This window comes from Cheilinus undulatus, linkage group 1 (assembly GCF_018320785.1).
Source record: "Cheilinus undulatus linkage group 1, ASM1832078v1, whole genome shotgun sequence".
Classification (NCBI taxonomy): domain Eukaryota; kingdom Metazoa; phylum Chordata; class Actinopteri; order Labriformes; family Labridae; genus Cheilinus; species Cheilinus undulatus.
The window spans coordinates 34158008-34184974 of record NC_054865.1 but is presented as its reverse complement, the minus strand read 5'-3'; the positions used below and the strand labels follow the sequence as shown (position 1 = coordinate 34184974).

Sequence of the window (26967 nt, the reverse complement as noted above, 5' to 3'; positions counted from 1 at the left end):
AAGTCAAAGCATGCTGGTTGACTAACCCTAAGAGCATCTTTTGAGCAGGGACTTCGCCACCAAGTAAGACTCTGTATCCATTTTGCAATAATGGTTAAATATGTGACGATAGTGTTCCTGAATGAACGAAATTTGGGAAAAGTAAATCCCCTGCTGTGCTGGACTGTCATGCCAAGTCAAACCAAGTAGAGCTAAGTGCTCAGTGTAATGGAAAAGCCCCATTGTAAAAAGTTTCAGGCAAAATCCTGCACGCCTTCTAAGTTGCACCAAAACATTGGCAACAATTCAGTATTGATGTTGTCAGTGTTTTCATGCTGTTTAGGCAGTGTGTAGAAGTTAACCTTGCAATCTTTTGATGGATTTCTTCTATTCCTCTGCCTCGTTATATAAAAGAATTTAGATTTTTTTACATTTTCAATACTTTCAGTTCTATCTATCCTTGAAAAAAGAATAGGTTTGTTTTTAAACTAGTCGTTTTCCCATCTTAAAATCTACATCTCTCTGAAACTGGATTCAGTATAGGTGAGCTTGGCTGTACGGATAAAAAACAACTGTTGGATTATCAGCTGGAGTTTTGTTGAATCCTGTTAAGCAGAGCTGAAAAAGTGTTGCTCTCAGGTCATGCAGACCACTCTTTTTTCCTACTTATCTTTTTCTATCCTAAAATCAGTCTCATACGACCCGGCTCTTCCACTGTCTCACTTTCGCACCACTTTCTCACCAGTTCTCTCTCACTCCGTCTACCCTCTCTCTCTCACGCACACACATGTTCCCATAATTTATGGCTGCCGGGTCCTTGATCAATTGATAGCAGGGAATCCTTTGGTAAATAGAGTTTTAGACACATTGCCAATAGACCTGGGCTATTGATTGGAGTGTAAATTAAAAACTTAATCAGGTCTCTGAGATAAGATTTATCTCCACCCCGAGCAAATTACAGCGTTGACTTGGAGACATAAAGGCAGGGCGGTGGGCAGATGAGCACTGCCCCCTCTGTGGGTGCCAGGTCTGACTACCATATCTGTCCTGGTCCTGTTTTAACTCCTCTTCAAGGCTTACTTCCACCTCATGGATGCAACAATGGACTTTTTGGTGTTGACATAATGGATGAATGCTTTTCTTGTAGTCTTTAGTCAGAACAAGACGGGCTGAAACTACCACAGTTCAGAGCATCTGGTGGACATATTTATCCAATATGTCTTATTGTTCCATGATGCACTTTTATTATGGCAAGCCCAAGTGGGAAGTAGTTTTATTTCTTTATCGTTTTGTTCTGTTAAGCAGTTTGTCTTGATCAGTCTTGTCAATATTAAACTCCCCCATCTCTCTCTCCCTCTCTTTCTCTCTCTCTCTCTCTCAGCGTGTTTAATCACTTTCTTTCATTGCTGCCTCTGATGAAATATGTAAATCATTACACCCAGATTTTATTCCTTCAATAATATTCTCATCTTGTTGGGGTCATTTTACGCCACAATAAATTTATGCGCATTCCTACACACATGCAGTATTGTCTATATTTTATATGTATTAAGACAATCCTTGGGATTGCACATTGATCAGCATATGGATTTCCACAGTAATTGCTGAGGGAAATTTATCCTGTCTCTACTCTTCTTCATTATTAATATTGGGAAATGGGTATACATTCAAGCTGTCTCTAAGTATAATATCATCTTAAAACAACGAGAGCTCTTTTAATTCATGCATGCGTACTGAGCACGGGGCTTTCCTCAGGTTTCACAGATAAGAAAGACGCACTCACTAAGGATCCTGGAATTGGTACCTGACAGGTATCTGTCTGGATCTTTTAGCCGGTAATTAAAACATACATTTTTTTCCTTGTGATTAAAGCTGGTATTAGGCTCCACTCAGGGATTATAGCACTTCCCATTATCTCTTGTTATAGGCCTCGTATATAGAAGCCATAGAAATGACATTGACCCAGAGAGACACAGACAGACAGCGAGAGAGGAAGCTAGAGCGCAAGCAGTCGAGGAGGTTGTAGGTCCATGAGCAGATCACTGTGAATATACATAAATATAATGTGCAACACCCCTGAGGAATTTTATATCGGTTCTGAAAACATGTACATCATTTTGGGTTTGTGAAGCACTGGCTAAGTGTTAGAGGTCCCAAAGAGAGCCATGCAACCTAACCCGTCCAGTGGCTACATAATGGTGGCCAACCTTTCCCTTTGTCTAGTTGTGGGGGAGGCTGAGACCATCAGTAATAGGCTTTTTGCCTGATAAGCCCGGAAAATACTCGTTTAGTTAGTGAAAGTGCAGAGGGATCCTGGCCTGATAAACCCGCTGTTTCCGTCTGTAATACCCAACAGCTAAAATCAATAGTTGGGATAATTCTCCCGCTATTCGTCCAGTCTCCTTTATCTGCAGCCTTCCTCAACCCATGTACATGGGGGTGGTGGTTAGCTGGAATATGCCCATGTGTATATTAAAGGTTATATAGTTTCACTTAAATACAACTTTGCTTGTTTTTAATACTGCTTGCATGCATTTTTCTTAAATGTCATGGATGAGATCAGACTGCTTCTGCCAAATGCCTGTCTTAAACTTTTGGTATTTTTAGTATACAGTGCGCCAAAAGCAGGAGAAAAAACAGATCACCTCACGGCACAGTCATGGTCATTCTCTTGGTGTGTTAAGGGTGCTCGTGATATGGATCCAACTGCCGGCAATCAGCTCAGGTGTTGTCTCTGAGTGAGTGCGGGTATAAATCAGGTGGGAGGAAGTGGCTGTCAGCGCTAATTCAGCTCTTGTAAGAGCCCTGTGCTCTGTCAACACAGGCTCTGTGTTCTGACACAGGTGCTTGATTTGGCTTAAAACAGCCTAGGTAGATGGTATGGCACAGGATAGACAGGCTCTAGTAAAAAAGAGGGGCCTTTCATAAATTTAGGATGGAGTTAAAACCTCTTTACATATTTTTTACACAGCCTATTTATGCATAAGGTCACCTCCTTGTCAGTGCATCTTTCTAAGATGAGAACTTCTGCTTTATCAGACCTGGTGAAAAAACATCCAGAATTCTCCCGTATCACAACTCCACTGTCCCACTCTAGCCACTATTATCATTTAGCTGGCAGGCTCTCCCGGAGTTAGTTTCTGTGTAATCTCTCTGGCCATCGCAGCACTGCTGTAAAATACAGCCTCAGGTGTTAGCAGGCGGGGTGGTTAGCCTGCGACACCGTTACCTAAAGTGCAGTGTATTAAAAAGCAGTCAGGGCCCTGGATCACAGTATATCACAAGGGAGAGGCAGCGATAAGGCCTGCCTGCCCGCCCGCAGATCAATGAAGGTTACTGACATCATATCACAAAGTGAAAGCGAACGCAGCACCCCTAGCTATTTATCAGCAGTGGATTGGACATGAAAGGGGGGAAGGAGGGGAGGGAGGATGAGACAGGACAGCACTTTTCCCCCGTGTTGGGGACTCAAATCCTGACTCCGCCTCTCTTGATGTGTGTCTGGCTCCTCCTCAGGACTGCAGTGGCTCCTGTTAGCAGGCTAGAGAGTCTAAGGGCTGCTAAAACGGAATTAGGCTGAATTCACAGACAGAAAGAAGTTTCTTCACCTTGAGCAACTGGACAAGACCTAGTTCCTTGTTCTCTTTGTCTGTTTATTTGTGCTTTTTGACTTATGTCCACTTATCAATTGGAACTTTTCTTTGAGTTTGAACCCCACACCACACTTGACAGGTCTCTGCATTTTATTCTGTTTATGAAAGCTTAGGAAAACACAATGTCTGACACACAACACAGCTCCAACTTTTGATTTCTTCTTCCCCTTTCCCACAGCTTTATTGGTTTATTGCATTATATACCATAAAGCTCCTTTTCTCCTCACTTATGTCTGCATTAGTATGGTAGTATTGAGCTGTGTGTACGCGCAAATGCACCTTTGCGTGTCCAATGCGTGGGAGATCATGCTTACAGGTACTGTATGAGTTCCATTTATCAGCTGCCTGGGGCACAATGTGGAGGATTTCCCCCAATGGGTTGGTGTGTAACTGCTCTGTCAATACATGCTTGTCAAGGCTGGGAGAGTGTGGGGGGAAAAGGCCCCTCACTCCGGCGCATTGAAGCCACTTATTGAGCAGCCAATAGCTATTTACCTCTTGACGGTGGCAGGCGGAGAGAGAGAGGAGGCCCATGCAGGCTGGCAAAAAAAAAGGAACTCATTCCCCACTACCAGGCCTTCACTGCTCCTAAGCTTGTACTGAACCAAGCCCATCCTGAGCCAGGAAGCAGAACCAGTAGTGGCTCAGACAGGAGACGGGGAGGTGTATGTTTATGTGGAGCAGGTTGTCCTCCTCTGGCTCCTGGTCTTTGCCTGTCCTAGCTGTGTGTACAGCTTGCTGCTGTAAAGCCCTGCTTCCTCTTTGGAATCTCGGTGTTGACAGTGAGCATCTGGGCCCTGGGAGAGCTTCCAGCCGGCTGGGTGCTCACATGTACACACAGAGGGAGGGATGCTGTAGGGAGAGTAATAGTGTTGAAAATGTCTAAAAACTTTTTTATATGAGCTGCATGTGTGAACAGTGATGACTAATTTTCTCTCTCCTTTACCTTGGCTCTTTCCTGCCCGCCCTCTAAAATTTCAGTGTGAAGTCAAAATAAGCTAATGTGAATGCAACAGGAAATATTAAGGATAACTCATAGCAAGGTTGAAGGCAGGGATGATGATGTTCACATCACGTGACCAGTGTTATCGTCATGAACATTATGAAGCTGCTTCATGCTCTTTCAGCTTACAAGTACAGTTCCTATAAAAGTATTCATCCCCTTAGATGCTTTACCCTTTAATTAATTTTCATAAATCAATCATGGTCAATATGATTAGGCTTTTTTGACCAAATAAATTATAAAAATGTAATGTCAAAGTGAAAACTGATTTCTACAAAGTAATGTCAATTAAATTAAAAAAGTCATGTATAAGTGATGCATAAATATTCACCCCCTTTAAAGTGACTGACCTAATTCAACAGAGGTCCAGCCAGTTGGTGCTAGTGGTCTCACCATAAGTGAAATGGGATCACCTGAGAACAGTGAATGAGTGTCTCAAGTGATAGTAGTATAAAGACACCTGTGCCTGGAAGGTCCAGTCCCTGGTTAATCAGTAGCCCTGGCTACCATTACACTGTGAAGACAAAAGAACACTCCAAGCAACTCAGAGAAAATGTTATTGAAAAGTTTAAGTCAGGGAATGGAATCAGACATTTCCAAGGCACTAAACATACCCAGGAGTTCTGTTAAATTGTTCTTCAAGAAATGGAAGGAATATGGCACATGTGTAAGTCTGCCTTGATCAGGCCATTCTCACAAACTGAATGACCATGCAAGAAGGAGACTAAGATACCTATGACTACTCTGAGGGAGTTACAAGCTTCAACAGCATAGATGGGAGAGACTTTGCATACAACAACTGTTGCCTGAGTTCTTCACCAGTCAAATCTTTATGGGAGAGTGGCAAAGAGAGAGTCACTGTTGAAGAAACCTCGTTAAATCTTGACAAGAGTTCACCAAAAGGCATGTGGGAGACTCCATGGTCAAGTGCAAGTAAATTCTTTGTTATGATGAGACCAAAATTGTGCAGTTTGGCCATCAGACAAGATGCTATGTTTGGCACCAAACACTGCACATTACCACAAACACACCATCCCACTGTGAAGCACAGTGGTGGCAGCATTGTGCTGTGGGGATGCTTCTCAGCAGCTGGCCCTGGAAGGATAGTAAAGGTAGAGGGTAAAATGAATGTGGCAAGGTATAGGAAAATCCTGGAGGAAATCTTTTTCAGTTTGCAAGAGAACTATGGCTTGGGAGATTTATTTTCCAGCAAGACAATGACCTGAAGCAAACAGTGAAGAAACACAGAAGAAAACAAGGTGAATGTTCTGGAGTGGCCAAGTCAAAGCCCAGACCTCAATCAAATAGAGAATATGTGACTGGACTTGGGAAGAGCTGTTCTGATCCCCATACAACCTAACAGAGCTCAAAAAGTCTTGCAAAGAAGAATGGAGTAAAATTGCAGTGTCCAGACTCAGTGCTGTGATTGCAGCCCAAATGCATCTAAATACTGACTTGAATATGTATGCAGTAACTTATTTTACATTACATATTTTTATTTAATTGACATTACTGTGTAGAAATCGGTTTTCACTTTGACATTTTCTGTCAAAAAAGCCAAAGTTTGATTTATAAAATCAACAAAAGGCTAAAACATCCGAAGGAGTGAATACTTTTTCTGGGCACTGTTTATTCTTAACTAGTCATTTTCTGATGCTGTAAGTACATTTATTTCGAGTAGCATTAAAACAAAGGCAAAAACTGACACTGTTTTTTCCTGCACTACTTTTGTACTTTGTCCTTATATCATGTTTGTACTAAGCCCCCCCCCCCCCATCCAATCAGAGAAGGTCTGCTGCAGTGAGGTGCATGTGAACAGGCATGTCAGGTAGATTTTATGGGCAGCCTTTCTTGAATTTCTATTAAAAATTTCAGGAGTTAATTGCACGTGAAAAAGGCTTCAGATGGGTAGATCACATGTTTCTGTGTAAATACTCCCTGTACAGTATTTATGTTTCCTATCAAACTTTCCCGTACCCATTGACCTGCCTGTGGCCCCTTTCCTGACTCTGTTCCTCTCCTTTCAACACAAACACCTAGGTGGTATGTTTTATGAATGGGTGTTTTGATGGGTGTTTCTTTTATTCTTGCCTACTTTGATTCAACAAAGACAAGAATGTTGTCAAGAAGGTGTTCATCTTTCCTCCTCACCTTTTGTTTTTCTTAGACCTTCTTCCCCCGATGAAAATCCCCCCTTTTTTGTGGGCTGTGCAGATCCCTGAAGTGCGTGTTGGAGTTGTGGGTCGCCTGTCAGGACATGTCCCATATACCTGAGTCACAGAAGGATTAGTTAACCCTCACAGTGCTGCCGAGGGAGAGCTTGCCAAACTATGCACAGCTGGCTTTTAGCTAGAGGAGGCAGAAAGAAAAAAGGAAGTCTCTGCAGCTGAAATGTGCCACACATACCCATTGATACTTTTCAAAGAAGTTCCATGTCACAGCCAGAGTTTTATGTATTTTACGCATATTAAACTAAAATGAAACATCAGTTTTGATACAGAGTAAGCCATACAAGAGCAGCACAGCGAGATGTCCCGCTGTTTAAGAACAGCTGTGCAAACAACGAGCGGGGAAAAATACAAGAAAAACACATTATATCAACATTTAACAACAGTTGCTCTGTAATCTGGTATTACTTCCACAAGCAAAGGAGGGGCCTGTGTCAGGCCAAATGGAATTTGGATACTGTTGTGGCAGGAGGAAGCCAAGTGCTTTCAAGAGGTTAGCCTGAGATGTGAAGGCCCACAGACTCATCTTAATCCAGGAGGCTTGTACTTAATCGCTTTTGATGTGCATGTGAACATGACCTGCTTCAACATTCCAGCCCTGACCATACCAAGTTCAGGAGAGCAGGGCACGGCTGAGCAGAGGGGAGGAGACAAGGGGGGAGTGGGGAAGTGGTAGAGGTGGTGGGGGTGGTTTCAGCTTGCACTAATTGGATGCCAGGCTTGTCTATACTGCCTGTGGCAAAAAGGAATACCCTTCCCTCAACACCACCACCCCCAGTGTCTGGTAACCGTCCTCTTCCGAGCTCCTTTTTTCCCTCGCGAGCCCTCCTGTGCCCGCACTGTTTAGTACGGATCTTTGCGCACACATGCATGTACGTTCTACCCTGTGTAAGTTGGCAAACCATTAAGGGGAATTCCAGTGAAAGAGAGGAGTCGAACAGAGAAGGGTCTGTCCCCTGGATCTGCAGTGGGTGGCATCCAAGCATTCTTCTGCCCACAGTGACCCTGTGTGTTCCTCTGGTCCTGACAGTATTATATCACTGGCTTATGGGACTCATACATAGAGCATGAGAACTCCTATCTGCCTTGAGTTCACTGAACTTATTGTGGAGCTCTGTGAAGACTTGGAAGTGTTGTTGAGCCAGGCGTTGGGAGGCTAAGTTAGAGAGATTTGGCTGAGGCGGGCCAAGGCTTTGCAGCCAGGCAGTCATCCAGAGTGACAGAGCACGACGACGGGAAGGGAAAGCTGAGGGTAATAGGAGCAACGGGGTATTAACAAATGAGAAGTCATGACTTGGCATCTGCTAGTGTAGTTCATGCACAAATGTATACGCACACACTTTGGTGTAGAGAGGACAAAAGGCTGCCACACTGTAACGTCTTGCCAAAGCTTTGGAGAGGAGTGCTGCGCGGTGCGTAGTCCTCCTCTGTTTTGTCCCTGTGAGTTTTTGTGTATGCGCTCTGGAGTGGTTCAGGTGTGGTTAATGTTGGCATCAGATCTTCAGGCCCGCGGCAATAAACAACAGAGCAGGCAGGAGGCCAGATGCAACTCCACAAACTTTTAACCTCTCCCTTAGCTAATCCCTCGCCACACTAGTAACTCTTTCTTTTTTTAACTCATTCTTTCACCTCTCACTCTCTCTCTCTCTGTTCTTTATTTCTCCTCCCACTGCCTTCTCTCCTTTCTTTCTCTCTCTCCTTTAGTCCCACTCTCCTTTTAAGTGAAGTCAGTGTGCTGACCTCTAAATAAAGGCTGGAACACTACAGCTGTTACCAACTTCAAACAGCCAATGGCTCAGAGTGGAGCCTGCGCGAGTGTTCGGGGTAGAAATAATGTGCCTATTAAAACTAACTTAGAGCCCTCTTTACTCTCAAGGCTCCCTAGGTGCAAGTTGACCACACCAAACCGATCTTACTTCAGCTCAGCCGGGACGATCACAGAGCAGTCAGAGTGAGCTAAGACAAAGACACCGTTCATATTGAGTCCACTTTATCTGTAGGATTTTCACTCTTTGATATGATCTTTTCATGGCGGAAAGGGTCACATTAGGCGCCAGTTACATCATTTGGCTGGAAGTCACCTAAAGTAGCAGCGTGCAGAATCACACACAAGCGTTTCTGTATTCATCACAGTGCTTTTATATTTCTTTTTCCTGGCACATATAACACTAAAGAATAAAGAGCAGCGAGTTCACCAGGGCACTGTAAAGTTTTAAACAATTGAGCATGTGCTGGTCAGTACTGTTATTAGTTAAATCAAGATCAGTGGAAAAAGTTAACCTTTGTATCCATGGAACAAGTTATTCTGACAAAACCCAGGTCTGCCTCACAATGATTCATCCACCTCAAGCCCATATTAATAGAACTTGTAAAAATGGAAGCTGCCTTTTAATCCAAACACTGACAGCATCACTTTATGATAGAAACACTGAGCCAGAACCAAAATGGAAAGCATCAGGATTAGTCAGCCCCACTCCCATGTTTGTTGTCTCTTGTTATAAAGGAAAGGGTTTCAGGATTTATTGTCTACACTGATGGATTTTATACTTTGACCCTATACCCCTATAAATAACTTTTGAATTTTAGATTCTTAGACGTTGAGAGCTGGGTTTCCTCTTTTACTGGGCTAAGTGGAAGCTGATGCCTACCTAAGCCCCTTATTTTCTCTGAGAACAAGCAGGGTATAAAAGTACGCAATAAAACATCACAGAGCAGTCTGGTAAATCTGTGTAAAATACACTAAAACAACTTGTTTAAAAAGTTGCTTTGAGTGTAACTCGACAACACAATGACCGTGTAGAACTTTTCTATGTTTAAACACCAAAATACAGTCCAGGGCTCGATATAATTATGCTCCACAGACCACACTCATTACCTTTAAACCTAAATTAGATGATATAAGCTGGTTGTTATGACATCTGTATGTCACCTTGTTGCATATTAGTTGGAACACATCTTGGTGCTGGTGTTTAAAGGCCTTATTGTCTGCAGGCCCTCCTTTTTTGCGTGTCTGTTTGTCCCTTGAGAATAATAATTACAAGTTGTGGGGGTTGTCATTATGAGCCTGTCTGTCCATTTTTCCCCCCTGACTGCATGACTGCAATAGGTTAATTACATGTCTGGAGTTGATCATGTCACCACGTTGGTAGTTTTTCCTCATGCTTGTGGATGCAGACTTACTTAAGCTGTGCTAGTTCAAAAGCCTCTTCTTTTTCTTGTCTTTTTGATTCTAAAATCTTGTATGGAAGGAAGGTAATTATTTTTGGACTTTATGAGTAATTTTCCCCCAGAAAATCTTCCTCTGCTTCTATTCCTCCCTCTCCTGAAGTGTCGTGTATGTGTCAGATTTAGTTTATTTGCTCTGTGCATGTGGTTATTTAACTTCCCCTGTTGAAAAATAGATAAGGAGCTCTTCAGCTATAACAAGAACAAGAACGGACTTGTGCCAAAAGAAAAGATTCAGGAAAAAGTGCGTTTACACTGCATGAGCTTTATTTTTGTCGAAAATTTCCACTTGACCTTTTTTAAAATGGTCACAGGTAACAAAGAGCAGGCTTTAAAAATGGGAGAATAAATGGCTCTTATTTTGGAAAGCCATAGAGATGTACTTTTCAAGCAGATGTACACATTGAATGCATTCCAGGCTGAAGTGGGTGAGTCTAGGAATGGATGTAACATTCCTTCTGAAACACCTGAGAGGTTGAGCGGATGGTGACTGCGAGCTAAGAGAATGCTGAGTGCAAATCTCTGTCGACAAGCTGCTCTGCTCCACCTGGGGAATGTGTTACCTAATGGGCCACAAAACTGTCTGGAGACCACAGCTCTCTCTTATCGCTGATATTAGATGACCCTGCAAAAAAACTGGCATCCATCATGAGGAATAAGACCCATGCAGAAAAGTAGGATTGAAGGCTTTTTCTGTGGACAGAGAGAAAGAATGGTAGGTAATGTTATCTTGTTCACAGTTACAAGAATCCTGCTCGCAGAGGCTACGGGTTTCGAGTTTCTAATATGTATATAAAGTTTCAGCGCACAATGCTTCTTTTGTCTTGAGCAAACTGAACACTCCCCCTCCTTCTTTTCCTCCCTTCTCTTGTAAAAAAAATGCATTCATGTGCTTGTGGGGCTGCGCGGACTCAGGTTTCTGCTATCTTTGTGTGCCATGTCGTCACTTGCCCCCGCAAGCTGAAATGTGCATCTTGCACAGGCAGGCGCGCTGCCAGGGCTGCTTCCAGCCATGGATTAGGGAGAATCCAGGAAACAACGGACTCCTGACAAAACAGCAGCATGACAGGTAACTGAAGTTGCACCAGGGGAGAGAGGAGGCAGACGATAATTACAGAGCATTTTGTTTTCTGGCCACTCTTAGCTGGCTACTTAAGTGCCTGATCTGAAATCTGTGCCTTGTAATTACAGTAGTGGGCCCCATTAGGGCAGAGGTCTTGGTGGGGATTATTGTCCTTCTCTTCTTTCCTCTGTATGTGTGTGTAAGACCTCCCCACCTCCTCCTGCGTCATGTAGAAACCACAGCAGTCAGGCGAGAAGGAGGAGCCCGTGTTAGCCTCCTGCTAGTCTGACTGTCCTATGTGCAAGAGTCCCACTTGCTGCCTGATCCCAGAGACAGAGATGACAGTGTCACCACCTGTACTTAGTCTGCCTTTACTCTCCTCTCCTCTCTTTTTCCCATAATACCCTTGCTCCTCGTGCTGACGCTGACAGATTTGTGTTGATTATGACAGGGTTGTCACACTGATGAGTGTGTGGCATGGCGTGTGTCATGTCAACTTGACAGGGACTTTGGGCATGGCGTCTGTGGAGAGGCTGTGGCTCTCGTGAAGCTGCCTGTAACACCACCAAGAACTGTGTCACCAGGTTGATGGAAGGATGCCAAGAGATTTGCTAGTGGAGTTCAGAGGATAAACCCTGGCAATACCTTGGCACGTGAAAGCAGCACTTGGACACCGGCAGGAGAAATCCAGTAACAGAGGGAAAGAGAACAGAAACAAGGAGAGAGCTGGCTCAATTAAGTGGCATTGAGCATAGAAAGGGTCTTTGAATGCATGTATGTGACCTCTAGGCATGGAATCACAGATCTAGAAGTGAACATTAGATAGATCCTGCCTCTTTAAGCTGCTAGCCTTCCTAATAGATTCTTAAGCACTGGTTTTAGTGCATGTTAAACCAGGATTACCCAATCAATTACGGTCAGTACAAACAAGGATTACTTAAAACAGTACATTTTTCTTGTTGAGAGGCTAAAAGCAGGGTAAATGGAAGAGGTAGCACTGCTGCAGTCGCGATTGGATCATGATGACCCCAGACACGGGAACCACAGGGAGGAGATAAACCCTTATTTTTAGATGATGCATCCAGGGAGCTTTGTAGAGGATCTCCTGAAGTATTTTCAATCGTTTTTGCTATTTTAAATAGAAGCAGTACATTAACAATCAAGATCTTGTCTAGAATAGCCTAGACTGCATTCTTGAAGATGACTTATTAATTTCAGTAGTCCATTCCTGACGTTAACCGGGCATGTAGGCTGTGTGAAGAACAGGAGTTTTTCAGTGGGTGTGGAGGATTCTGAGAGTCGATTAACCCTCACACTCACATACTCGCCCTCTCTCTGAACTCGCCTTTTGTTTACATTTTAATCACAATCAACAGCTGTAACCTTCTTCACAATACCCAGCAAGTAAGGACATATATACTTGCCAAACCAGATTGCTGCGCTCATGTGTGTCTGTGTTTACACATTTGCTCTCTCGATCCAGCACTGAAACCACCACACACCCCTTAGATACCAAAAAGACTTAATGTTAGAGGCCAGTGTTTTATAATACTGGGTCGCATAGGATTGGCTGACTAGCTTCTATTGTCTTGGAGTCCTGAGACAGCAGTAAGCATGTGTCATTAGATGGGATATGCAGTGGCTTTGAATGGGCTTATGTGTCATCTTAACCTCTGCACATGTGTCAGAGCGTCTTTAGAGAGCAGCCGAGGATGTGGAGAATTCTGCAGGATCCTGTACACTCTCTGACTTCTCTCTCTCTCCCTTCACACACAAACACGCACACAAATATTCCCTCTCTCATTCAGTTTTCCCCAGGTTGTCAGTCAGTGCTGAGTGACTGGTGACTAAGAGCCCTCTCCTGTGTAAAAGGTCAGCAGGCTCCTTGGAAAGAAAGAGTCAGCTGTCTCTTTGGAAAGCAACTGTTCTCAGAGTGTTCAGTTTGTCAGTCAGTCAGTCAGTCAGCCATTTCTAATCACAATACAATGTTAATGGTGGAGAAAGATGGTTAAACAGTGTGGTTTATATAGTGTTTGTGACAGGAAAGGCTCAAGGCTTGCAGTATTAACCATTTTATATCCACATACAGGCAAGGTCTTCTACGTTTGTGGCTTTACTGCCATTATATAAGGAGCTGTTTAGTAGAGCTTCTTAATCACAGGGTTCCTGTAAATCCTAAATAGCCTTAATTGCACATTTGAAATTTAAGGCCATACAAACTCTGATTTTTTCCAGAGAGAGGTTGTAAATTATAGAAGACACTTTGACTAAGACATGTCCATATCCAAATCTTTTTTTCAAGCTTACCCTGTACGATTTTAACCATCTTCCCCCACATTTTTTAAAGATAATTTTTGGGTTTTTTTGCCTTTATTAGGTGGAAAACTATCTTACTCAAGTAAAAGTACAGCTGCTCTGGTTAAAATGTACTTATAAAGTAAAACAACTGGTCCATAAATCCACTCAAAAGTAAAAAGTATTTAATTTAAAGTTTACTTAAAGTACTGAGTAGCGACTGAGGAGTTGTACAGTAAAATATGATCTTTCCTTATTGGCAAGAAAAACATGCAAATAGATCTCCAACCTGGTTGTCCAGTTAAAGTCACACCTTTATAATAAAGTAAAATACACAGCAAAATTAACAGTGCTTATTAACTCATATAGAGTTAAATTTAACATGTTTAAAGTGTCTATAATGGTCCACATACGCTTAAACTACACTTTTGAAAGTCTTGAATATTTTTACAGTATGACGGAGCTGCAGTACCTCTTGAAAATCTGTGGTAAGGTTGGTCTCCTCTGGTAAGAATAAAGCAGACAGTCAACCTGCATACTGATGAAGAATGTACAGTATGCATTCTTTGAGAATACCTAAAGTCACAGACAGGAACTCTAAATCAGGGGTTAACTTCACTCATGGTGCAAATGTGTCTCACATGAAATAAAATGTTACTGTATAGTCATCAGAGCTGAAAAAGGTAAATATAGTAAAAATTACTCAATTACAGTAATTTGAGTAAATGTAATTAATTACTTTCCACCTCTGCCTGTGACCAGTGTGTTGAGGAGTATTACCTCTGTAAATGGGTGCCTGCTCTACCCACTGAGCTAAACTGGTGACCCTTCTTCCACAAATTGTTGCATAAATATTCTCCATAATTCAGGAAATTTAGTGTTGGATGTTCCAAAATTCCTGTGGAAGCACCCCAGGCCCCCCTTTGATTATATCTGACTCACTATCGTTTAATAAACCCTGTACTGTTGTGAAACACTAGTTCAGTTCTCAAACATCGAGGCTAGGAGTTTGTGCACTAAAACACTGGTGCAGCACACTCTTATTTTGGCAAGTCTTCCCTGACAAAAAACATTATTCTGTTTATTAATAGTTTAGAATCAGCTCAGCACATCTGCCAAAATGTATTGCGATAAACATCACCATATGACAAATTGATAGAATAGAGGCATTCAGTATGCCAGATATCTTCAAATATGGGGGTTTATGACCCAAAAAATTGTTTTGCCCTATATCGTTTGACATTTCATAAACAGTACATTAAATCAGAAAATTCAGCCCTGATCTGGTGTACCAAGATGATTATTTTCTTTTCAAAAAGTGGTATTCTCAGTTTTGTTCTTAAAAGGTCTTAAATTTGATGTTTAAAAGTGTGTAGAAACGCTGTAATCAGTTTTTATTTTTCTCTCTTGACTGACTGTGTGACAAGCCGGCATTATGCAGCAAATATTGATGCAGGACAGTAATGATAAGTGCTGGGTTTTGGTCCTAAGAATATTGTCTGCAAAATTAGCTAACACAAACACATTTCAAAGGTAGAACAACCTCCCTCCTCTTCCCAAAAAGTGACTGTTTGTGCTCGTTTTGAAATGAATCTTGCTTAATTAAGAAGCAATGAGTCCACAGATAGCATTCCTTAATTAGCTTAAGCTGGCTGCTGTAACCAGATCCACTGCATTAATGACAACACAGCCCCTGTGAAAAGCATCATTGTTCTCAAGATAATTGTCCTTTTAGTTAACGCGGCCCAGGAAGGGCTCTCCTTGTTAGAGGGGCTGGCTGGGACCAAGGACAGCCGGAGGCGGGGAGGGGACCGGGACTGATACTGGCCCAGTGCCCGTTGTGACAGGCCCACTTGTGCCCTCTGCTGAAATCCCTTTAGTATGCAGTGGAATTAGCTGTCCCCAGAGTGTGGCACCAGGGGGTTGGTCATTAATTATATACCCTGAATCTTAACGAATGAGGAGCAATCAATAAAATAAAGCAGATGTATGCAAATAGCATGCTGATTATACTGCCTAATGACATGTCATGTTGTTGGCAGAAGAGAGCTGAAGTGAAACAAGGAAGGAAGGTGATGGTAATACAAAATGAGTCAAAACACAGGCATGAAAACATGCACGTGTTTAGACATATAATGGTAAAAAAAAATTATATAATTGTTTTTAATGGCAGCATATTTCAGCAGTGTTCTGCTATGAACCTGCTCTGTTTCATTAGCTTTTTAGATCCAATTTCAGATCTTATCATTGCAGTTTTATGTTTCTTTGCGAGACAGTGTGACTGTTGGCCAGGAAATGGTGTGAGACTTAGGAGCAGGAATTTGGAATTCGAGCAACATAGGGTAGACTGTGGTAGAGTCTCAGTTGTTGGGGGTGTTAGTGGCACTGCTGATAAGGGGCCAGAAGGGAAAGGAGGGAGAAGTTAGTTCACCTGCTTGGATCTGTGCCCCTGCACTGAGATCTCCATTGTATCCAGCCAGCTGGAGCTGTTGGAAACTCTATACCTGCCTTTAAGCAGAAAGGGAGGGCAGCCAAGAATTAACTGCTGCCTCATCCTGGCAGCCGCCAAGGATGCTGTCTGCCTCCATTCATGGCGAGCATGAGAGGGCAGAGAGGAAAGAACAGAGAGGGGAGGGGAAAGAAACAAGACTAGCAATGTTTATCACAAAAACCCAAAGAAATTAGAGAGAAAGGGAGAATCAGTATCAAGAAGAAGGTATTCTGAAAGGACTCTTCTGTATTCATGGAACTGTTGCAGAGGAAGAATGCCCACCTTAACCTCCTTGAACAAAGGCGAGTCTCAGTGTTTAGACTCTACTCTAAAAGAGGGCACATGCTTTTCTGAACACTTTTGCCACAACATACCTACAGATCATTTGTGTAAATAGAGGCGTTGTCTGCGTAGCAAAGCATCAATTCTTTTTACAAAATTGTTTTTTTTTTTTTACAGGATTTTACTGCCTGTAAATGACTATAAGAATTGATATCAAGCTCTTCCTGGGGCTGTCTGCCTATATCCGGTGCATTATGTAAATCACTGTTTTGGCCTTATTGCCTAACCTGGCCCAGGGTTTGATTATGGTCCATACAGGTCTTCAAGTATCCCTTCAGGACAGTGAAATCCAAGACCTAAGCATTTCAGGAGGCCAGGACAGTCCAAGGAGAGGCCAGGGAACAGGTGGTGACCTGGTGCAGCATGGGAGTATATTATTGACCAGGGTCCAGTGGTCAGATTGATTACTTTATTGTATTGCCATGAACCTCAGTGGCCAGAGACATCTGGTTGACCCTGGCCGGACAGAGCATCACAGTGACCCTCACCTTAGCTAAAGAGTTATGTGGCTTTGACCTGCTCCCTAATGGGGAGGTCTTGACCTGCTCAACCAATGGCCTGGGTACAGAGCTGAGGTAGGCCTACTCCTCTCACTCCCTGGTGTCAGCCTCGGTAATTTAGAGGTTGGGGGTAGGCCAGGGTCTCGCTGAGGCCACCTTGTTTTTGGCCTGACCGTGTCCTGACTTTAACCCTTCTTCTGACCCATTGGTGTTCATTTGGTCAGCAGGATGGGCAGATCTAGGGGAAATGTTAATTAATCTTTACCAAATTGCTTCAAAATGGTGGGAGATCAATGATGTCCTCACTTCAGGCAATGGCACAGATAGATGAGGCGTTGTAAAGGGGATTTATGTTTTTTAATACTACATAGTAATGATGAAGGTGTTGTTTCTATGACTAATAATAATTTTTTAAAAAAGGTGTTAAGAGAACAAAATCAGGTTTTTGTTGTATGCATGTTGCACTTTTACCTAGCAAGTGGAACCTAATGTTGCGGTGTATTGTTGAGCAGTTTTCTGGGCTGGATGCCATGTTGACTAACCTTGTGGCCTGTATAAACAGGGCCAGACAACAGGCAACACAAGGGAAACAGCCTTTACTCTGGTAGAGGCTGTTTCCCCGACCAACACTTCCTACTTCCACTTAGCTGACAGACAGAATATCTGTCAGGCAGGTTTTCCTGTGCTCTACATACTTTTTAAGTTGTCAGCTGCAGCTTTTATCAGAAAAAACAACCATGAACTAAGCACGCAGGATAAACAGTTGATTTTGTAATGCTTTTCCTACTGCTCACACTGTCTCTCTGTTGCTTGTGTTTAATTTGTTCATTTCTTCCATGAATGTTTACCAGGATTGCACACGAAAAATACATGATGCAGAAAGGATGTTTTTACAATTTGTGATACATTGCAGCCAAATATCTCTACCTGTAAACAGAAAAAAATCCTCACACACTGCATAATGTGGATTAATTTTTCATCATTAGCTTTAGTGCTTGTTTCCCCTGATGAATGAGAGGCATGCCTGTGGAGTGGAGAGGACTTGATTTGCTTTCTTTTTGAAGTTGATAGTACTATAGTCTTGTTCAAAGCAGGATGTGAAGGCCACTTTTCTTAAAACAAGTGTCTCTTCAGACTGAGCTCAGTGTCTAGGAATCCTCTCGTTTTATTACTTTTTGCGAAGGAAGCATTCATAGAAGTGAGCAGTCAACACTAGCCATTGTCAGTCTACTCATTTCAATTAAATCCTTATCACATGCTCAAGTGCTGTCATGTGTCATTCTTAACGTGTCAAAATAAGCCTGTTTGAGTTCTAAGTTGGTACATGCTAGAGAACTCCGCATGCAGACTTATATGTGACTCATGACAGGAGGAAGGGGAGACAAGTAATAGGAAGTATGTTTTTTATGGGTGCTACCTACATTCCTGCTCAAAGGGGGAATGCAAGGCCACACTCATGCAACTGCAGGCCTTGTGAGTTATAACCAATAATCATATGTTGATTGGAGGACAAACAGATGTTCCTGCAAATACCCCCATTTATGTTCCACAGCTACTTTAGCACAACATCCATAAATACTTTTCTTAACCAAGTGTGCTGCCTTAAGAAGCTTTCATTATGACTGTGTGCTGCATTTCTGATGCTTCTGCAAAAAAATACAAAATCATCGCACTCCATCACCCAGCCTCCCCCTACTCTGTCCCAATTAACACTCAGCCCCCATTACATTGATTGGGAGAGGTGTAGTATTGGCTAGGTGGGCCATGAGCGCATTGATCACATTGACCCACCATGTGAACCATGAGAAAATGTTGAGCTGCAGATTTCTTACTCCAAAAGTGGACAGAAAAAAGGAGACATGGGAAGATGAAGCTGTTTAAAGCTTACGTGTTTAAAAGGCTGTAAAACAGACTGAATAGATACTGTACTCTCTAGACAAAAAAGACAAAAAAGCAAACAGGACCACCAGGAACAAGACTGATCACTTCAGTAGTGGTATCTTCACTGCCTGAATTCACTGCTGCTGAGGGGTAGGTGGCAAAGGAAGAGATAAAATGTAAACTGTTAACAGCCTTTTTTAGTGATGCAAAATATTATAGGCATGGTATAAGTATCAGCAGAGCCAGAATAAGCCTAAAAAGTTTTATGTTGCTATTAGCAAATATGAAAATTTCTATCAAAATTTACAACTGATATATCAGCTGTAAATATTAGCTTATGTTAGCAAGTAATATCAGCTGTACGCTTGAATAAGTTTGTAAAGTTTCAGGCAGAACAGACCTACACCAGCTTGAGTTAATTTTTTTGTTTGTTTGTTTCGTCTCAAGGTACAGCATATGAAATTGGAAATATTAGTGACATCTAACAGTTAGTTTCTAGTTTGGATATTTTTTAATGCCTGTTGTTTGCAGTGTGTCCCAAATTGCATACATCTGTACTAAATACTACGTTTTGAGTACCTAAGTGTGTATAGTGTGTTCACACTGAGGAGTATACTCAAACGCAGTTCTCACTCAAAAACGTCCAAGAATTGAGTGTATCACAATGGATGCCTCAATGAATGCCATGTTAGTGACATAGTGGTTGTTGTGCTATTAGCATTGTAGCGCTTTAGGTAACATTAGCATCCGCTAGCTTACTAATGTGTTGTCAGCAACAGCAGCACATTTCAATCAAGAAAAGGGCATTTAAGGCCAAATACTTTTGTCCTATTGAAGCCAATAGGACAAAAGTAGCCAATTTAATAGTGAGTGAAAATAGCCATCAGATCTTGATTACAATCTCTTAACATCTTTTAGGCATCTCTTTTTTAAAAAGAAGTAGAAGAAGAAAACAGAGGCGATTGGACCATCATCACTTCCTGTTAGCTTAAAATGGTAGTGCTTGATTTGGGACAGTACTAACATGCTGTGATTAAGTGCTCTATACTGCACTGAAATGTGCTGTATTGTAGAATATTAACAGAAGTATGTGATTTGAGACACACTGTTGGTCCCTTTTGTGATCCTGCAGAATCAGGCAAGATGCAGAAGTGCAAGATTCTGAAGTGCATGGAGGGGACCCTCCCTTTGTATGAACACAAGGCTTTTTTTTTCAGTTAAAGAAAAACATTAAAAGAAAAACTTTGTAATCAGGCAATTAAACACAAATTTAAACATGGACCTACTTATTAATATAATGTTCCATTTTAACCAAGTTTACTCTGCTAAATGTTACACACTGTACATTTAAAGACTGAAGTTTTTTTCTTTGTTCATCCTTAAACTTTTAAGTGTGTTTTAAAAACGGTAGTTGTAGATCTGAATAACATCTATATGTGGGTGTCAGTTTTGGCTAAAATTAATTTATAAATGTTGGTATAAGAAAAACCCAATATTGCACATTCCTAGCATTTTTCATGACAAAGTTTTCTAATGATGCATACAGGATAAAAGCCAAGAGAAAAAGTCTTGGAGGAGCTTCAAATATAAGTGGGTATTCATGTCCATATGCTTATTAGCATGAGGTGTGGTGGTGCTGCATAGTGACATGTTTAAGTTGGTGGGCCTTCATGTGGTTTTCAGGACCTAACAGGCACACGCCATGCTATTCTTCAGGGGCCCTTGCCATATGAGTGTTGTTTCCCCCCCACATTTAATCCTTCCTTGCCCACTGCATGCACACACATACACTCTCACACAACCACACGCACGCTCTCCTCTAGTCAGTCAAAGGGCAAACTGCTGCCCCACCTCCTGAAGGTGCACCTGGCATCTGCGAGTCCACTCCAATTACGTCTCCCCAATTACAGGTTATGAACCAATTAGTCACCCTCTCGTTTTACACTGCCCCCCCCTCCACAGCTCAAATATGGGGGCATCTGTTAGAGATGGGTCTTACTTATCATTGACAACATGAGGGGTGGTGGCTGGTCTGGGGCATTTACTGGTCAGTGTGTCACACTGAGGATTATATTCTCTCCTCTTTTTTTCTCCTTTTTTGTGGGCGACATAATGGCTGCACTGTAAATACCTCATCCAGAACAGCTGTCAGGAGGCAGTTGCCTTAACAAACTCCAACATGCACGTACATTGTAAGGAACACATACTGGGGATAATTTAAGCTGTCAACTTGTAATTTGTAGTGGCACTCAACTTGAACTTTCAGGGCGAGCCAGTTGGCCCTGCTCTAATTCTCACCTCCTTGCTAACATGTTTTTGTCTTTGTGCGTGTGCGAGGAAGTGGCTACACATGGAAAAGCAGCCCTGCTCTTAAAGCCTGAAAGTTTTTAGTTTCCTACATTTTGATCTGCTTTGTTTCTGTCTGTAGTATGCTGTACTTCAGTGTGTGCATGAGTGTTTTAAGTTTAGATTAAATTGTCATGACTTTTGGCTTCAGTTGCAGCTCTAGTTGGCATGTGTAAAGACTTTCAGCTATGCCCAGTACACTGGCACAACAACCTGAGAGGAAACTCACTGCTCCATAGCAAATGTCATTCACAATATGGCACAGTGTCTGGCTGCTGTTTAGTCTCACATATATGACAATATGACCGCACACAGAGCAGAGGTGTAGCAGCTTGGTGCTGTGTGTAAAATTTTCCTCAGTCATATGGACGACTGAATGAAGCTGGATAAAGCCCAAGAGTTAAGTTCCAAAGTGCTTTTCGCTGCAGTCTACAAGCTAGTATTCTGATAGTGCTCTTCTCAGAGAGATGTTGTTTATCTTGTTTGCTGGCATGCTCTTTCAATGTCAAAACAATGACATCACTAATTAAATGTGCAGTTCTCAAGGACCACTAGGCAGTGCTGAGTCTCCTGCTGTTGAGAAGAGGTTTATTTCCCTTGATCGAAAACTTAAAAACATCATCTGAAGTAGTTTAATTTATGTCAGAAGATAATTTGAATATTATGTAAATGGATTTACCAGATTTTTATTTTTTAAATATTTTTCCCTCTTTTGCAACATTCTCTCTGTCCTCACTCCGGCCATATGCCTCTGAAGTCATAAATCATCAAGGTTATCACAGTAGTTTCAGTTCTATTAGGGACAAACGATACTGGATTGTGGCAGATGTCTAAAGTGCCGATATTTCTGAACTAATTTTTTAGTGATACTGATATATATGCTCATCAGCCACTTTATTAGGTACACCTTGTTAGTACTGGGTTGGAACCCCATCTGTTGTCAGAACTGCCTTAATTCTTGGTGGCATTGTCAACAAGGTGTGGAAACATCCCTCAGTGATTTTGGTCAATATTGACATGATAGCATCATGCATTTGCTGCAGATTTGTCAGCTGCACATCCATGATGCAAATCTCCTATTTCACCACATCCCAAAGGTGCTCTGGTGATCTGTTGACTGTGGAGGCCTTTCGAGTACAGTGAACTGATTGTCATGTTCAAGAAACTAGTTTGAGATGATTTGAGCTTTGGGACATGGTGCATTATCCTGCTGAAGGTAGCCATCAGAAGATGAGAGCACTGGTCATAAAGGAATGGACATGGTCAGCAACAATACTCAGTTAGGCTGTGGAGTTTAAACGGTGCTCAGTTGGTACTAAGGGGCCCAAAGTGTGCCAAGAAAATATTCCCCACACCATTACACCACCAGCTTGAACTGTTGATACAGGGCAGGATGGATCCATGCTTTCTTGTTGTTTACGCCAAATTCTGACCCTACCATCTGGATGTCGCAGTTGAAACCGAGACTCATCAGACCAGGCAATGTTTTTCCCATCTTCTATTATCCAATTTTGGTGAGCAAGTGCAAATTCTAGCTGGCATTGCTATTTGTGTAATTAAGCAGTTGAACAGGTGTACCTAATAAAGTGGGCAGTGAGCATAAACACACTTTTAAAACTTTGTATTAAAACACCAAGTGCATTCAATGCAAAGAGAGTCTGAGTTGAGTAGACAAGTAGACTGTCTGGTAGCTGCTTTAAATTTGGGGCGACATTCAAAATGCTCAGGGCTTACAGTGAGCCTCCTTGAGTGAGTGGCTCCCTAGGAAACTACCAATACTTGATGGTACAGTTGTATTTTGGTGAAATTTAAGGCAGATAAATGATATTTACTGCCTGGATATATACTGTAAAAAATGGAACTTGATTAAAGTTTAGTGAACAAATTGTGAAGTATTGGGTGCACTTTTGATAACTTTAATGGGTGATACAACACATGATGTTGAGTTTCTTAAATTATGTCAGGTATAAACCAAGTAAACATAAAGATTTAAGTTGAGCCAGCATTGTCTGGGGGGTGGAATTTTAAGATGCAGTAAAAATGTTATGATTAAATGTGATTAACTATAGAAATCCTGAGATTAATTGCAATTTAAACTGTTAATCTTTTGACAGCCTTATTTAATAATCAGTAGTATTGCAGAGTAACAATTCACATAATATAAGATGCTTTTAAATAGTGTTAAAGAGAATAGATCTAAGCGAAATTGCAGGCATACTCCTCCACACTAGCACTGGCAATATTTATGTGCAGTCTAGTCAGGGGTATGAGTTTGACTGTGATTTTGTTAATCAAAACAAGACATTTCTCTATTTTAGTAGCCCAAAGCTTCTGCTTTTGTTGCAGTGTCATTGAGACAGGTATCACAATCGTCTGAATTTGACTTGTATCATAAAATTCCGGTATCATAACAACCCTATTAGTAATGATTTCAACATTATCTTCTGGGTGTGATGGGTTTTATGTCTGGAAATGTGTGTGCTCATCCATCTGTGCATTTCTGTGCATGCATATACCGAGCAGAGTTAAACTATTTAAACAACATTATCCGTTTCAAATAGATTCTTAACATAACACAACCACTCAGCGACATCAGCTGCAGGGTCTCATCCTCTTTCTCACATTTAAAACTGGGTCTTTACTCACCTCTGACACAGATAACCTTAAATCCATTAATTGATTTCTCTGCAGTCCTTACATTACACATAGCATTTTTTATGCCCTTGACACTTGCTCCCCCTGACAGACTGAATCAATGAATGTTAAGTTTCAGCAAAAAGTAGTGCTGTGCTCCTGCCTCATATGCTTGCTTGTTCCCTGTAATAGGTATCTGTCATTGGCTGGAGCCCCTGCTCCTGAAGCTAATTACCCAGCAATGTAAATTACAGTTGGGCTGAGTTGAACCTGGACTTCCATTGTACTCTCATCTCCTTTTTCTTCTCTGTGCTTTACTTTCCTGAGCTCAAATCTGATTTTTCCCTCTGTCTTACATTGTAAGTTCCTGGTATCTCCTGAAAAAAAAAACATAGCAGATGACAATTTTTCATCTTCGCCCTTTAGCTCCTTTTTTCTACTGTTTCTCAGAGCGCTTTTCTCTTTGAGTGCATGCTCTGTCTACCTGCTTTTGTGTCTTGTGTATTTGTCTGACTCATCCCATAAATACATGCAAAGTTCAGAGTGAAATACATTCAGAAAGCTTAGACATGCATGCATCCAAGTTGATGAACATGCTTACACATGCTTTCACACTAAATATGTGCCTGTCCTCAGAGGAATGTGTGGGTTCTCTCACACAGTTTGACCTTCAGACCCCTCGATCACGTGATAGAAATTCCACTGATGCGAACACTTAATACATACAGTGTGCTCACACCAACACACATGCACACGGCTACATTTATCACATGTTCAAAAATAGAATGTATGCCACTTTAAAACTGTAATGATACCCACAAGCCTTCACAGCTGATGACAGATAACAGAAGCAAACAACACTGATTTAAATCCTGACGCTTTTGAGGCCATTGATCCCTGCATAAGGGAGTCTGACAATCAAGCAATGTACCATGGGTGCTCCAGCCTTCCCCTACCAACCCTTGTTCGTGCTACACTCTGCTCAGCAGGCTGCCCAGCTGGGACCCAGATGTGGCAGACATGTCATGTGGAGCTGGAAGGCAGGAGATAAGAGGCTCATGGTAAGGCCCGCTCTTCGGGCTTGGGTCTGCTCTGCAGCGGTTCAGCTAGATGTTGCGGTCTCTGAGATCTGAACTCTGACAGCCCATGTCATGCTTAATGCCTCACTTCCCAAATACAGCTCAGTGGGGCTGATTTATATCTACCAGGTGCTACAGTGTGCGAGCAACTTGCTCAGGGATGAGAGAAGGCATGTGGCCATTTCATTAAGGCAGATGAACAAGGCCTACAGTGTGTGTGTGGAGACGAGGGGGCAGGAGGCTGGTCTTTCTCAAATATAGCTCCAGCAGCACCGGAGCTGTCACAACACTCAGACCAGGCCAGGAGAGGAAGAAGGGGAACTTATTAACACACTGCACGTTTCTTAAAATATCACACCAGTTTTTGCTTCTCCCTATCACTCATTCATCTGTTTCCTCTGTCTCTTTTTTTCCTCTTGAGATTTTTGAAGAGGTTTCAGCTCTGTCCCCCCTGGATTAAAGGGCCAGGACACTTTAAATACCAACTGTGCCAAGTTTGGTGCAGGCATCTGAGCTGCCAACAGCATAATGGTCGTAAATTTGTGGATTTTCTTTCAGCTGCTGTGCAGTAAAGATGCTCTGAATGTTGCCCTTTGCTCTTGCCTCCCACCTAAGCCGCTTTTTGTTACATGCACACTTATTCTATACAATACACAGGAAGACATTTTTAGGAATTTCTTTTGTGTGTGCAGAATGGGCTGTTTTCTTTTTGTACTTTAATGGCAGAAAGCTTTCCTTATGTGCTCCCTGGAGGTCTTCGCCTCTGAACATAGCTCAGTCTTAGTGCATGTGAACACTTCAGATTACTACTTCAAGATACACAGTTGTCTTTCCCTGAGATTTTACCTCTTTATTTCCTGCCAAAGTGTTGTATTTTTTCCTCTCACACATGGGTCTCTGAACGCCGTGGTCGGCTCTGTCAGTGCTCAACTAAGCTCCTGAAAATGCCGTTTGATGTTTCCTCGCACACTTCAGAGTCAAGTGCTGAGGTGTCTTTCAGCATTGCCCTCCAGGCCACCTTGTTATACACTTAACAAGTTGTTTTCTTTTTGTTTTCCTTCCTTTTTCCTCTGTTGACAGTTTCTCATCACTGCTCCACTCAGAAGGAATGCACGTCACCTTCTTAAAGGTTTGCCCTGGAAGCTGTCCTTGTAAACTGTAGGGCAAGCTCTGCTCTCCTTTCAAGATGAGGATCGTATCAAGATCTGATTTATGTGTTGTGTTTAGAAACTGCTAGTGTAAAGATTAGGCTTCCCATTGGCATGTTAACTGGTGATCAGAAGGCTTGTCTTCTTGATGAAAGATGAAGGTTACTTGTTCTTTTTTTTAATCAAAGATGTTCTGGCAGTATGCTGTGGCATCTGAAATACATTTCACGGAATTATTTTTTTCTTAGGAATAAGAGTCATTTGAATGGATTATATTTGAATTTTTTCCATTAAGATAGAAAATTTTAAATAATTTCAGCAGCTATGTGATAAAGCTCCTCTGCTATTCTCTATTATAAAACAGTCGAACATTCTCTGCAGTCTCAGACTGTTGTCTCTTTTTGCTTTGTTTGCCCTGAGTCTCATGACATCCAGTGTCATAACATTTTCTTTGTTCACTTCCTCTTTTAAAAGACTGGGCACATTATTCTTTTAACTTTATTAATGCTCATAATTCAGCAGAGGAAGGAGACAATAGAAAACATTTTCCCCAGAGGTTTATTGTTTGAAACGGGTGCAGTTCTTTCCCAGGATCAGGCCTTCAGTTAAGCAGAGAGGAATTTGGGCCAGGCCTCATAAAAAAAATAATTTGTGTACCAGAAAGATTTTTTTCTTACTTTTCTCTCTAAATCTTTGTCATTAATGACTTTAACAAATGTGAAGTGGGGACTGAATGGTTCGGTTGTGCAGGGTCTTCAAAGGAGCCCTCTAATTATTTATCCAGGATATCCTACTCCAGAATTAGGGGCCAGGTCACTGTTGGCTTTCATGGCTTTTTTCTGTAAAGAAATAATTTCCACAGAATGGTTTCACTGGGACACCCTCTAATCCCTGCTCCATGTGCGTGTATGTCTATGTGTGTCTTGATAAGTATGTGACCGCACCACTCCTCAGTATGAGGTGTGTAAAAGAGATAGTAAGTTTCCATTTTCCACACATAACACTGCATGACTTTCCACATCTCTGCTCTCACCCTGCACAGCTTTCACCCACATTACTCAGGTTTCCCGCTCATTTGGCCTTCGCATGGCTTCTAAAAG

The 26967-nt window shown here is 42.0% G+C and overlaps 1 protein-coding gene across 3 annotated transcripts in view; it reads left to right on the top strand.

The window, feature by feature from the left end:
• Positions 1-26967, top strand: part of zfhx3 (zinc finger homeobox 3) — a 460260-nt gene that overhangs the window by 310169 nt on the left and 123124 nt on the right. The window lies entirely within an intron of this gene.